At 37.7% G+C, this 15984-nt stretch overlaps 1 pseudogene; it reads right to left on the minus strand.

The window, feature by feature from the left end:
- Positions 1 to 693: 693 nt before the first annotated feature.
- On the minus strand, positions 694 to 2190 carry LOC150007646 (uncharacterized; annotated as a pseudogene).
- Between the last annotated feature and the right edge of the window lie 13794 nt (positions 2191 to 15984).

The raw sequence follows: 15984 nt of genomic DNA on the forward strand, positions 1-15984 counted from the left end.
ACTGGGAACCTTGGACAGAAGACACAAAGGGAGATTATACTCCCTCTCCTGCATCAAGGTAAATGGAAGTGTAAGTTACACAACTCAGTACCCCCTTCCCTCTCTGGGACACACAAATTAGTGGTTTCTTCAGTCCAGTTTGGGAATCCTTCTGATGGCATTTGCCAAGGCCTGGTGGTCTGTACCTTCTGGAATGATCCAACTCACCACATATTGTCTATAATAAATGCTTGCTTCTCCATTTCAAAAAAAGAAAAATGTTATTTTTTATTATACAATTATAGTTTATTCAGGGCTACTCAGGGCTGGAAAGAAATATGAAAAAACACAAGGCACATGTTTTGAAGAGAAATCAGTGTTCCAATTTCTCAGCAATTGTGAACAAAGGGAAACATGTGCTTAGATAAATGTAAAGTTCTTGCTTTATAAATGCTGGGTAGGAAATATAGTTCTAATAACACTGGCTGAACTACAGAGGACAGATGTTCTAGATCTAAGGAATTAGAACAAGCAGTTCATTGTATAGTATAACAAAAGTTCTTAGCACTTAAATACTTTAAATGAATGAATTATTTTCAGCAAGGAAACATATCTTGATAACTCATTATCTCTCTCCTTCATAAAATATAGAGGGAAGAGTGATGTTAAAAATACTTAAGTCTTTAGAGTATGAGCATATAATTGAAGAGCTCTTTAACAGGGATATTTCCTGTGAACCCACTGGTGGATGTGAAGGTTGGAACTCTGGCTGAAGCTCTTCCCACGCTTGCTGCATTCATAGGACTTTTCTCCAGTATGAACTCTCAGGTGGATGAGGAGTTTGGAGCTCTAGCTAAATCCCTTCCCACACTAGCCACAGTGATAGAGCTTATCCCAAGTGTGCACTCAGAGATGGATGTGGAGATATGAGCTCTGGCTGAAGCCCTTCCCACATTCATAGCACAGGTAAGACTCCTCTCTGTGTATATGCACCAATGAATATGAAGGCTCAAACTTTGACTAAAGCCCTTACTGCATTCTCCACATTTGTAGGGCATTTCTCCCATGTGTACTCACTGGTGGATATGCAGTTTGGAGCCCTGACTAAAGCCTTTCCCAAATGTTTCATATTTATAAGGTTTCTCACCTGTATGGACTGCCTGATGAATGAGTAGACTTGAACTCCTTGTGAAGCCCTTTCCACACTTGTCACACTTACAAGGTTTCTCATCAGTGTGGATTGCTCGACAGATGGGAGACTTCAGCTCCTTACAAGGCCCTTCCCACACTGCTCATGTTTGTAGGGCTTTTCTTGTATGGTCTCTCTGATGAAGTAGTAGTTCTGAGCTCTCACGTAAGTCCTTACCACACCAACTGCATTGATATTGTTTCCTTGCAATGTGGGGCTCTCTGAGCTGATCTTAGGTATTTTGCCAAAGACATAATGATTACAGGGATGCTCCTCTGCATGAGCTCTCCAGTAGCTGACCACTTGGGATTCCCAACCACAAATGTTACAGTTACTGTCTAAGGGATCCAAGGAGTCTTTCAACTGGATATCCCAACAAATTGCTACCCCACTGAACAATGGCAAACCTGGTTCTATTATAGCAGATACAAGTTTAATATGAAGGATCTCTGAACAATGGTCTATGGGAGGAGGACTTTGCCCTCCTAACACTTTCTCTTAGTGCTTTCTCCATTTACAAACAGACTTTGTCTTTCCTGAGGGTCCTGGGCTCATTCTTACAAAATGTCACTGAGGGATCCTGTGTGGCCATTTGGTTGGGAACTTTCAAAGACAAATGTTCTTCACTTTCCATGTTTTTGAAATCATCATTTTGAAGAATCAAAACACTGCTCTTGTTTCTGGAAATGTGAGAAGATGCTCCTCCCCATTATTGACAGGAGGAAAGATCTAGTTCAGGGTTCCTGTAAACTTCTCCTTGAAGACTCTCCAGTTATTGTACTGGCCATCTCTTCAAATCAGCCAGCAGGAAAGCCCTTTATGTAGTAGATCTGTAAATCGTTTCTCTTGGAAAGTCTCCACATAATTTTCATTCAAGTCTCTCACTGAGACCAGTGACTGTAGCTCTCCAGCATCCCAACTCTGTGCAGCTGCTACTGAGTAGGAGCCAGGTAACCCCACTCCTCCCTAGTGAAGTCCACAGAGAAGTACTCAGATGGTACTGGTTCCTGGAACTTGGTCATTCCCTCCTCTTAGAACAGACAGAGTTCTGGAAAGCTAGAGCTCCACCATGTCATGTACCTTCCCATGGCCACCCAGCCAAGCTTTTGGGTCTCTGAAGCCTAGAGGCTCTCCCTGGAACTCCCACATCTCCACTGTCTGATGCCCCTCTGTGGAGGCTCCAGCAGCCAGATGCCACTCACCTCCCAGGTGAATCCAATACCTGGAAGTGCAGGATTCCAGGTCTGAAGTTATTTTTAAATGGCACCTCTCTGTTGGTTTAAATTTTCCTAACAAGTACTCGATATAACAGATAATAATAATTAGGGATGTATTGCATTATGCTAACCACAATAGATTAGAATGCAATATGAAGAGGGCCAGAGCAAGGAAAGAAGTTCTGCTGCATCGAGGCTGTTGAATTTGAGGTGATTTGTGTTTTGTTCTTCACAACAAGTGATACAGGTATTCAGAGTGGACGGAAGTTCCCTATTACTCTTGAGCAGAAATGAATGTTATCAAATGCTGGACTTGCTCCCCAAGTATCAGAGCTTTAGACTTAGAGCTACTTAAAAGCCTCTCATTGTTGAAATTTCTGGAGAAAAAAGAACAATAACTTTATTTTGTATTTCTAAAGCACTTAGCCCTTTCCCTCTTTTTCTCATTCAAATTATTATTTTTATAATGAAATTTTTAATAAGGTGTTTTCCTGGGAATACTACAATTTAATGGCATTAAAAGAAACTGCTGATGGGCATTTTCAAAAAATTAGAATTTTTTTAAACAATTCCTTCTAAGTTTACTAAATTTCATCAGTGTTAAGTCATTGGAAGCCATCATGTCGAATAACTTATTTGTTTCCTCTAAGAAGTAACTGTATTTTTATTCCTGTACAAAACCATACAATGAGAGCAGCGCTGTTATCCAAAGGGGGGAGGTGAGGGAGAGCTAAGGAACCTAATATATGTTACATAATGTTTGATGAGCTTCCAAAATAAAAAGCATTACTTTAAAAATACTACAAAAGTGTGCACAAAATGAGGACATGGAATAGGTTGTGTACTCATGGAACTGATAGCAGAAAGGGTCATGCCCCCTACTGCCACCACGAAGGGATCTGTTTCAGTGAGTGAGGTGTGCGCTATTGTGCATGAGTGTGCATGTGTATGCATGAGTGTGTACTGTGTGTTGATGCATTTATCATGCCTAAGCACTGTTTTCTTATTGGTCCTCTTTAACATTAGAAATAATATCAGTTTCATACTATCATTACTCCTTGTCATAGTGATATCTTTGTCAAAGTCCTTTATGTGATACTTACTGTCAAAATGGTGCAAAAGCAAAAGGCACTACCTAAATAAAGGAATAAATAGAGGGGAACAAGTTCACTCTCTTGGTCAGGGCTATCCCTTAAAACAAACCTCCTAGGACTCTAAACTGGTAGTATGAAATCTCATCATATGGTATATATTACAAATTTTACATTATATATTGCTTTTTGTTGTGGAATTATTTCTAGCATCACAATTGTTATTTTATTTGAATAATTCCATGAGATATTGATTTAATAGAATAAAAGAATTGAGCTGTCTTTTAAAATGTGTGATTTTAAAAGTTGCCAAATTTTGATCACATTTACATATCTTTATGATTAAAGCACAAACTATCCTCTAGAAGAGCTCATAGCCAATATGAGTTGGAAACTATAATTCAAAACGAGATACTCACTATAAAGCCAGTCTTTCAAGGGTATATCTGAATTACATGCTGCTGAATAGGGTAATGGTAAAAGAAAGGAAAGACACAAGATAAAATGGCAAAGAGGTGAAACGTTTTATTTTTAATGAAGGCAAAAGTCCTTAGGAAAGTAAAACTTTTATTGACAGGCTAGCTTTTGTGTGCTTTTGTAGCATGTTGTAAAAAGAGAAGGTTAAAAGTATCTATTGTTTCCATATCATGACAAAACGCTCATCTTTGCAATCCTACTGACACGGATCTCAGCGGGCCTCTCACACCTGCAAAAGAGCAGTTCTCTGCTGCCATTAGCACCTAATTGGCCCAGCAGCCAACCCGGAAGAGACCATACTTGGTCACTGCTCGCTGCCCGTGACTCGCACCCACTGACACCACAGTGGCCAATTCACCTTCACAACCTGTCAGCTTCCACTTAGGTCACTGAAACTCTGCCTCTTTTGTGACATAGATCTGCTTTTAAAATGGTGATAATCTAGGAAGCATTCCTCTTGGGATTCAGTTGTGATTATACAATCTGTCAGAGACCCGAAGGAGTTCAAGTATAGGCAGACACTGAGATTTCACCAGGGATGGGCATGGGAAGCCCTTGTGTCAAATAAGTTGCTTGCTTCCCCTGAGAAGCAATTCAGTATCTTTATTCATGTACAAAAGCATGCAATGAGGGCAGCACTGTTATCAAAGGAGAGAGTGGGGGAGAGCTCTTAGCCACTAGCCAAACATAATTTTCCAAGTTACCCTCTGATCTAGGCACTGAAATCAAAAGCACACACTTTGGACAAATGGTAATTGCAACACTAAGTGGTTTGAAGAGTGATAATTAGTGTGTCATTGCCCAATATAAGCAAAAGAGAATACATAAATAGGAATAACTCTGCCCTAGCCTTCTATACAAATTTCACATACATTAAGCAATGAAGCTACAATTACCCATAGGACGGGAGCCCCTGGCACTTCAATTACATATGCTCCTCTCAACACAGCTCCAATTTCCACTCTCAGCTCACAGTTAACTTTCTCGCAATTTTTTAAAATGTAAGTCCTTTATGCCAACAGATCTGTATATGTAATTTGGTAAGGAAATAGTAATCTTGGCTTCATGCCAGTCACCATTTTATGCTGGCCTGAAACCAGTGCTGCTGAAAACTGATTCTCACCTTGTCTTTCACAGCAACTACTGACGTGAAGTATATTCATCAACACCTACCTGCACACCCACCCGTGGAGTGAGAGACACATCCCTCCCACAGGCACCAATCCACACATACAGATGGGGTGCCGCTAGAATGGTGCCTCCCTCAGCCAGACACTCATCATAGATAGATACGCACATGCATGAGTACACACACAGCCACATATTGATACATTAGAGGTATTCACACATACGTAATCATACCTGTTTTCACTCAATAGGACAAGCATAGCATTTCCCAAAATCTCTCTCATGGATCAGTGCCCCCGTAAAATATTCAGACTCATGAAATAGCCTATGGATAACACTCCTACAGGCAAATATGCCAGGGTATGCTGTGCAGCGTCTTCTCAATGTGCATTAGCCAGCATTCATTAAAGGAGCACACGTAAATTAGCATCACATGAGATTACCCACATTTCACTATTCTTTCCTAAATATTCCTCTATTCCTGAAACACTTTTTGCCTATGTGGACATTGCTAAGGCACAAGTTTTACAGCCATTACATATGGACTAGGATGAATAAGTGGGGCAAAAGCAGAGGAAAAAGAAAGGGATATATTTCTGGCCATTGCTAGAATGTGAAGTATGGACAGCATTAAATCTTCCTAAAGCCCATATTTAAATCAAGCAATTTTAAAATCCAGTGCATATAGCCAAAAGCTCTGTGTCAGAAAGTAGCTTGTTTTTGAAGAATCTGTGACTAAAGATTTATTACAAAGAACTTAAATTTCAACATATATATATACTTCAGTAACAGTAAAAAAAAAAAAAAAAGTTGGGAGATATTTCTTTCTTCAAAAGAGCAAAAAAGGAAGAAAGAAAATTTGCAGTAAACGTTTTGAGACTTAGGTAGAATTCCACTGAAATGGGGTGTACCAATTTTGTTTCTAGTTTCGCAGGGAAAAAATAACAAAGTGGGTCTAAGAAAGAGTTACTGACAAAGGAGGAACTATATCCTTCTTGTTCACACATATGTGTCTCCTGTGGCAGGCATGGCTGTGGGACAGGCCTAATCACAGTGAGAAGGGAACAAGGATGTACAAAAACCTGGGCTACACATACTCCAATAGAGTTTAATAAGTGAACAACTGACAAAGAAAAAAGTCCAAATGATTCTCTTAGAAGCCATTAATGGAGAAGGAGAGGACCAAGAATTTTCACAGTAAAGAATCAGAAAGAAAGACACCAAATTACACAAAGTCTGCTGTTCTAGTTAACCTATTTCAAGGCGTGCATTATTTTCAAAATGTTTGGCAACACTTTCATTGCAATATATTTTAATAAAGGGGTCTAGTTTTTATTTACAAAAGCTACAAACAGGGAAAAATGAATAATCAGAAATTCAGATTAAAACACATATTTTACCAATCAGCTTGCCTAGAGCATATGAAGTCACTTGTGATCCCAAATGCTCATCACAGATTCAGTTCTTGTAGGTTAATTCAGCAAACTTACACTCATGCAATAATGAAATACAACACAAGAAGAAAGGCTGGCCATGGTAACTATTGATGCATTTCTCCATTTTCTGTAACAAGATCTTGATCATAATCCCTTTGCACAGACCACTGAGCTAAATGCCATCCACCAAGAACACACTGAATGATGAGGTCAGGTTTTGCTATACAGTCATGCTTCATGTCTCCAATATAATGCTAAATCTTTAAGGCAGCACAATCTGTGCCCTTCTCCCTAGGCTATGAGTTTATGCTTCTACAAAAAGAGCACAATGCTTGACCTTCTCAATATCTCACTTTCTCTCTTGATTTTAATAGGCAGTGTATATTTACCTAATTCTAGAAGCATCAGTAGACTTACAGCATTGTTAGTGACAGAGAGTATGTCCATATAATTTGCTATCCAAACTGAAATATTTTTGAGGTTAAAACAGAACCAACAAAATTCCATGGCAATCAATGAATATAAACTGGAGTTTTCTTAGGCAAATCTAGATATATGGTCATCCTATGGAGAAGGGACTGGGTCGTAGACCCTAAACTAGCCTGACACTCACAAACAATGCATATGAAATTTCAGATGAAAGGTGCTGGTTAAAACTGCTCTGGTTAGTTTTGGCATTCACCTCCCTGTTTCTAGGCTCTTTACCTATTCTTGTCCTATCCGGATATGATCTTACATTTAGACTCTATATTTCATGCCAATGAATCTTCAAATCTTTGTCACTGAGTTTTAGTTAAACTAGCCACATAGTCAAGTCAAAGCTCAAAAGGAGCATGATAAAAAATTTTAGTAACTAACATGTTTTCAAAAGATATCGTAAGGTCAAAGAACAACTCTCTTTTTTCTCTGCTCAAGCTTTTTAAAAAGAGGAAGCCACAACGTTCTGTTTTCAGATCTATTCTGAATTCTGTTCTAAAAATAAAAAATAAAAGATAACACATAGAGATCATGTAAAGAATGAAAGAAAAAGTCAGGAGATTTACAGTAAAGAAATGAGACCCAAGGTTATAATCGTGACATGCTCTGTGTAAATCCCAGCAGTGTTGGCAACAAACCCAAAGGACACTCTAAAGAAGCATGAATAAAATAGGAAGTGTGAGTTAATGATTTTATTTATTGGCTCTTGCTGAGGGGTCAGGTACTTCAGTTTATGGTCGTGGACTTCAGATAATTTATTTTCAAAATTCTGTCTTAAGTATAGCGCAGTTGCCTTCATTGTGTGATTTACCATGTTCCCAAATTTTCTCCTGTTAAAAATTTTATTCCACTACTCTGGCATGGAACCTGGCAACCCCTGGTACTATGACACCTACCATCTTCCTTGTCTGGGTCACAGATCTCTTTTGAGAATCTGACAAAAGCAGTGGATCCTTCCATCCTTATCCCTGTCACTAAGAATTGCACAGGTGACATACACCAAATATTGGTAATAATTTCAGGAGTCCTGGGGACTTTGCTCACATCTTATCATGCCCACCAAGAGGCAACTTAAGCCTTTGTTCTTTTAAGACTTTAGAAGAAATGTGTCATTAAAAATGGACTAGGGGTTTTCCCAACTTGAAAACAGTATGTTCACAAGTTTATCTTTTTATACAGATTAGGTAATATATATTTAACTGTTAGCAGTATACAATGTCTGTCCAGAAAAAGTCCTCCATTGTTAATATAACAAGAATAGTTTGCACAATGTTGATGTATCCTGGCAGCCAAGGAGAGGGGACTGGAATGCACATGTGTGAACAATGACAACTTCACTATGTTAGTCAGTGGAGGCAGTAGATGCCATTGAGTGAGTGTGTGTACTGTGTTGTCCTCATATTCAAAATGACTGAGCAAATAGAGCAATGAATCTGCATCAAATTTTGTATTAAGATTGAACATTTCTCCACAGAAACTACTATATTTGGATGATTGAGAAGGCCGCAGCTATGGGCAACTGGTCATTGGCAGCTTCATCACGACAACGCACTTTGCCCATGCATAACATCTCCTGCAGTTTTTTGGCAAAACATCAGATCATCCAGGTGACTCAGCCTCTTTACAGCCCAGATTTGGTGCCCTGTGACTTCTGGCTTTTCCCAAAGCTAAAATCATCTTTGAAAGGTAAGAAATGTCAGTCCACCAGTGAGATTCAGGAAAATACGATGGGGCAGCTAATGGTGATTGGGAGAACTATGTGAGGTCTCAAGGTGCCTACTTTGAAAGGGACTAAGGCATCATTGTTTTGTGTACAATGTTTCTTGTACCTTCTTCAGTACATATCTCTATTTTTCATAGTATATGGCTGGACACTTTCTGGACAGATCTTATATTTTCATCTGGTTATTAGTAGCATCTTCAAGAATTAAGACACTGAAAAATGTAAACAGTAATAAAATTAAGAAAGTCTACATTATAGATATTCATATTAAAATTTTCATCATTCAACCAATAATTATTAAGCATCAGTTATGTTTTAGACATTGTGTTATGCCCTGGCAATAAAATGAAAAATAAGTTAGAAAGTATAACTCTGACATATCACCTAACACAATATAATCGCAAGGACTTTGGGGCGATCATTGTCAAAAACATAATAAACATTTATTAAGAATTTGCTATATGTCAGGCTCTGTGATTCATCTATTTTTTTCAGCCAAATGCAGTAAATGTTTGTATTTAAAAATTGTCGTACAATAAAAACACTCTAACACAGAGAGCCAAGGTCACTTTTGCATTATTTATATTAGCTTTTCTAACTAACTGTTAGGAGGTATGTAGAGGGTACATAGAAGAGAGACGTGGCGGGAGAAGGGGTTTACTGGTTGTCGGCAGTTTTCTGAGTTACTCAGTCTTGATGGAGTTGGACAGGAAGCATATTTGAGGCATAGGATTTAGTGACTAGGCAAAAGAGGTTAAAGATAAGTAAAACTTGAGAATGATTCCTATGTTTCTGACATGAATTAATTGGAGAAAGAGATATATAAGATAGAAAAGAAAAGAAAAGCAGCTTGGAGGAAGAGAAGAAACTGTGACAAGTATCCATTTAAAATTATTAAGTTCACAGCGTCAATGGGATATTTAGTAGACTATTGAATACATTTGCCCTGGCTGGTTTAGCTCAGTGGATTGAGCGTCGGCCTGCGAGCTAAGTGTCGCTGGTTCGATCTTCCAGTCAGGGTACATCAGAGAAGGAAAACTCTGACTCCAAAAAACCTCCGCTGCCTTGCGGCATACCTCTTCAGGGGAAAGGCTAAGGGAGTAAACCCCGACAGAAAATCCGGAGCCGGAGTCCCTAAGGCGGTTTGACGTTGTAGTCAACACCGGCAACTCCTGCGGCGCACCTGAAGCCAAGCTGTATCGACTCCGTCTTTCCCTTGGACCCTTCAGCTGCGAAGAGAGGGGGGGTCTGCTGCATGGGCAACAGCAGACCCTCCATATTACCCTGCCCAGGCTCTGTAGCTTCAGCGTCATCGCAAGATGTCGATTCAACACGGGAGGAGACAGATACCATGTCACTCCCGAGTCGGACTGCACAGCCATTCTTGGCGGTGCAGATAGACTCTGAAGAAGCTACACCATCGTCTCTCGAGACGGACGGCTGCCGACGACGACGACGACGACGACGACGATTGAATACATGGATCTAGGGTTTAAGAAAGAGTTTTAAATTAGTACAGGACTTTTCAAAACATGGTCCACAGACAGGGGGTATTTTCTGAGACACCTTTAGGAAATTCACAAGGTCAAAGCTATTTCAACAATACCCTAATACATGAAAACATTTGCCTCTTTCAATATATTGATATTTGCACTTACGATGCAAAAGCAATGGTGGGCAAAACTACTGGCACCTGAGCACACAGATGGGTGCTGGCGCTGAAACTGTGGTGACCGTCTACACTGCTTCACAGCCACACACTTAAAAATGCTGAAGCCATAAAAAGTAGTTTATTAAATCTCAACCCTTGAGTAGAAGCTGTTATAATATTTAGATTTACAAGTAGGAGGTATGCAGATAGCCCTTCTGCCGTAGACTGAAGTACAATGGCTCTTGCCTAAAGAGGAGTGTTGATCTGATTTTATATTGTAGCTCAACTAAAATGAAATTTTTATAGTCAAACCTAGTAATTAGGAGGTGACAAGAAGGAACGCACAGTAAAGCCTGGGGAAACATTTAGTTCCATGAATCTTCCTGGTTTAAAAAAAGAAAAAACATTGATCTGTGTGACCAAAAGCAGTACCTAGAGTCTTTGATTCATTGAGCTCTAGGGAAACAATATTTCTACTAAAGCCAAGTGTCTTTAGGTGTTTGTGAAGTTTATAGAGTGTGTGTGTGCATGTGTGTGCTTATTTTGAAAAATGGTGTATCTTCTGAGTTTGTTCAACAAATTGAAAATATATTCCAAACTTCTCTTTTATTCCATTGCACACATAGAACCTTAGGAATCCATGAAGCATCACTGCTTCCTCCCTGGCATATCAGGCTATCCCCATTATCCATTACAGAGAGACAAGACTGCCAGGCAATAAACCCTCTGTGGGAGCGAGTCACATCACACCACAACAGCTCAATGACACCCTCTAGTGGGTACTCTCCATGCTATAATTTTAAGGAGGGGAGAAAAAGTATTTTTTAGTTTTTCCTTTATCTTCACTTATAATGTATGGGATTTTGAAAATTTGTACATTTCATTAAAAAAGATCTTTAAGGGAGAATACATTTTCAGTGGCAGGCTGAATAACAAATAAATTGAATAGCTAGGAAGGTCTTAGAATCATGTACAATATATAAAAAAGCAAACTGACTTCAGAATGGCTGAAGGAATCTCTTCCTCAGAAGTAATCACTCACAACCCCCGGGGATAGAGGTGGCCATTCAACCTGACTGTAAAAACCAGAAATGTCCTTTCTGCAGTGACATACTAAAAGTACAACCAAGAAAAAGTTGTAAGTACAACTAAGTCAAAAAGGCTACGTGAGAAAGAGAAGAAAGGAAGATATTTTTGTGTATCAATATAGCTTTGTTAGGGCAAAAAATCTCAGGTGAGCTTTATTTTTTAGTTAGGAAATAAAAGAATACTCAGACAAGATAAGAAGAGAAGAAAGTCTGAAAACCATTCTGTCTTGAGTAGAGAGTTGAAGGGCATTTGTGAACATAAACTTACACAACATAGGGCATGATGGAGAATAAGTTCACTATATCACCATCGTGAGAGTCATTTGGTCAAGACCCAGCATTTAATTCTCTGTAGTTGGGCCCATTGCAAAAGCCAATAACAAAATGCTCTACAGCAATGTAGACCATGCTGCCAAGGGTAAAAATCCTTGCAGTACAATGTGGAGGATCCCACAGGACCAGATGCAGACAAATCTCAGACATGAGTAAAATATCAGCAACCTCTTCATGAGTAAAAACTGAATATTGATATCAAATCCACTGCATGTTTGTTCATTTTATATATCTGTGGATTGTTTCTACTTCTTCTCAGTGAATGTAGGCTCAAGCACTCAAAAAAGATCCTTTTGTAAAATGTTTAAGTTAATACATATAAATCTGAATCACATAGACATGCTCTGACTTTCCAGAAGCAAGCTTCTGGTTTTCAAGTAAGAAACAATTTATGCATCCCTTTTACTGAATTTTATTTCAGTCTGGGTATGTTTCATAACACATTTTTACACTCTAGATTGGTGGACAGAAGGTGATCTCAATGCAGTATTGCATGAGACAACTGCTTAATATTCAAGTCAGAAGAGGTGAATTGGAAGGTTGGCTCCTGATTCTGCATATAATAAGCTCTATGGCCTCAACCAAGCCATTAAATAGGCATGATGCTGTTTTTCTTGACTGAAAAAATAGGGGAAATAGTCCATGATCTTTATATCTCATGGGGTTTACTTAAGGATTAACAAGATCACATATACAAATGCACCAAGTATATAATACATTATTAGTGTTCGATTTTCTAAATGATTTCTGTGGCTTTTTCCTTGTTAACAGTTATCTTTAATTTTATTTGTACTTGTTTTATTCCATTTATTTTTTTTATTTTCTATTGAATTTATTGGGCTGACAATGATGAACAAAATTATATAGGTTTCAGGTGTATAATTCTATAATACATCACCTATATTGTATTATGTTCACCTATCCATTAACACAGTATATGCTTCCACTTATTTGTATCTTCTTAATTTCTTTCTTCAACATCTTATAATTTTCTGAGTACAAGTTTTTTACAATCTTGGTTATATTTATCCCTATTTTTTAAATTATTTATTTATTTATTTATTTTGTTTTGTTTGTTTATTTATTTATTTATTTATTTATTTATTTTTAGAGAGAGGGAAAAGGAGAAAGAGAGGGAGAGAAACATCACTGTGTGGTTGCCTCTCACTCGCACCCCCAACTGAGGACCTGACGTGCAACTAGTTATGTGCCCGGACTGGGAATCATATCCCTATTTTTTTAATGCAATTGCAAATGGGATTGTTTTCTTAGTTTCCCGTTCTGATAGTTCATCATTGGTGTATAAAAATGCAACTGATTTGCCCTGGCCAGGTGGCTCAGTTTGTTAAAGTGTCATCCCATACACTAAAATGGTTGCAAGTTCAATTGTCAGTCAGGTGCATACAGGAGGCAACTAGTCAATTGACTGGTATTTCTCTCTCACATCAATGTTTCTCTCTCTCTCCACCTCCCTCATTCCCCAGCCCTTCCTCTCTTTTTAAAATCAATAAACATATCCTCAGGTGAGGATTTTTAAAAATGCAACTGATTTCTGGATATTCATTTGTATACAGCTACTTTACTGAATGCATTTATCAGTTCTAATAGTTTTTTTGGTAAAATTTTTAGGGTTTTGTACAGGCATTATCATGTCATCAGCAAATGACAGTTTTACTGCTTACTTTCTTATTTGGATGCCTTTTATTTCTTCTTCTTGTCTGATTGTTGTGGCTAGGACTTGCAGTACTATGTTGAATAAGAGTGTTCATAAAAGCTGACATCTCTGTCTTCTTCTCAATCTTAAAGGAAATGCTTGTGGTTTTTGCCCATTGAGTATGATGTTGGCTGTGGGTTTGTCATATATGGCCTTTATTGCACTGAAGTATGTTCCCTCTATTCTCACGTTGCTAAGAATTTTTATGATAAATGGTATTGAATTTTATCAAATGCTTTTCCAGCATTTACTGATATGATCATGTAATTTTTATCCTTCATTTTGCTTATGAGCTATTTCATGTTTATTAATTCACAGATATTGTATCAACTTTGCATCCCTGAGATAAATCCCACTTGATGATATTCTGATTTTTTTTAATGTATTGCTGTATCTGATTTGTTAATATTTTGTCAAGGATTTTAGAATCTATATCAAGGATATTGGCCTATAATTTTCTTTCTTTGTAGTGTTTTTATCTGGTTTTGGAATTAGGATAATGCTGGTATTATTAAATAAGTTTGGGAGCCTTCTTTTCTCTTGAATTTTTTGGAATAGTTTGAGAAGAATAGGTATTTGTGTTTCTTTTAATGTTTAGTATAAATCACCTATAAAGCCATCCAGTCCAGGACTTTTGTTTGACAGGTTTTTTTGTTTTGTTTTTTTTTAATCACTGCTTCAATTTCATTAGCTGTGATCTCTCTTTTCAGATTTTCTGATTCTTCTTGATTCAGTTTTGGAAGATTGTGTATTTGTGTATTTCTAGAAATTTATCCATGTTGTCAAGATTGTCTAATTTGTTGGCCTAAAGTTGTTTTTAATATTTTCTTACAATCCTTTGTATTTCTTTGATGTCAGATGTTCATTCTTCTCTTCATTTCTGATTTTATACATTTATATCCTCTCCCCTTTTTTATTGATGAGCCTTGTTTATCTGTTCAAAGAGCCAGATTTTGGTTTCATTGATCTTTTGTATTTTTTTAGACTCTGTTTTTATTATTTCTGTTCTAATTTTTATTATTTCCTTTCTTCTACTCACTTTCAGCTTTGTGTCTTTTCTAGTTCCTTAAAGTTTAAAGTCAGACTGTTTATTTGTGATCTTTCTTATTTCTTGAGGTAAGCCTGTAATTCTATGAATTTCCCTCTTAGGATGCTTTCACTGTATCCAGTAGAAATTTGGGTTGTTGTGGTCTCATCTTCATTTGTTTCTAAGAATCTTTTCATTTCTTTATCTCATTGTTAACCATTTATTGTTTAGTAACATGTTATTTAGCCTCCATGTCTTTGTGTGTTACTCAGTTTTTGTTTTGTTTTTTCTTGTGGTTGATTTCTAGTTTCATACCATTATGGTCAGAAAAGCTGCTTGATATGATTTCAATCTTCTTCAATTTATTGAGACTTGTTTGGTGTCCTGATATGTTGTCTATCCTAGAAAATGTTCCATGTGCACTTGAAAAGAATGTATATTCTCCTTCTTTGGGATAAAAAAGTTCTGAAGATATCAATTACATCCATCTGATCTAGTGTGTCATTTAAGGTTGCTATTTTCTTCTTGATTTTATGTCTGGAAGATCTATCCATTGATGTCAATGGATTGTTAAAAATCCCCTACTGTAACACTATTATTGTTGATCTCTCCCTTTATGTCCATCAAGATTTACTTTATATATTTAGGTCCTACTATGTTGGGTGCATGAAACTTTACGATAGTTATACCCTCTTGTTGGATTGTTCCCTTTATCATTATGTGGTGTCCTTCTTTATCTCTACTTACAGCTCTTTTTATTTTTTATTTATTTTTTCTTTTTTTTATTTTGGTTTTTCAATTACAGTTGTCCCCTTTTCCCCTAATTTCTCTCCCCCACCCAACCCACCCACTCTCCCGCAATCATATCCCTCCCCGTTGTCCATGTCCATGAGTCTTTTATACGGGTTCTTTGACTAATCCCTTCCCTTACTTATCCCCCTTCTCTCCCTCTCCCCTCCCCCCTATTGACTGCTATTCTGCTCTTTGTTCTATTTAGTTCCTTTGTTTGTGTTGTTCTTTAGTTTCCTGTATTAGGTGATATCATATGGTATTTTTCTTTCTTTGCCTGGCTTATTTCACTAAGCATAATTCTCTCTAGTTCCATCCATGTTGTTGCAAATGGCAGGAGTTCCTTCTTTCTTTCTGCTGCATAGTATTCGATTGTGTAAATGAAATGTACCACAGTTTTTTGATCCACTCATCTACAGATGGGCACTTAGGTTGTTTCCAGCACTTAGCTATTGTAAACAGTGCTGCAATGAACATAGGAGTGCATAAGTTCTTTTGAACTGGTGTTTCAAGATTCTTCGGGTATAATCCTAGTAGTGGAGTTGCTGGTTCAAAAGGCAGTTCCATTTTTAATCTTTTGAGGTAATTCCATACTGTTCTCCATAGTGGCTGCACCAGTCTGCATTCCCACCAACAGTGCAGTAGGGTTCCCGTTTCTCCACATC

The sequence above is a fragment of the Furipterus horrens genome, unplaced genomic scaffold, assembly GCF_987537825.1.
Source record: "Furipterus horrens unplaced genomic scaffold, mFurHor1.1.pri manual_scaffold_6, whole genome shotgun sequence".
Taxonomy (NCBI): Eukaryota; Metazoa; Chordata; class Mammalia; order Chiroptera; family Furipteridae; genus Furipterus; species Furipterus horrens.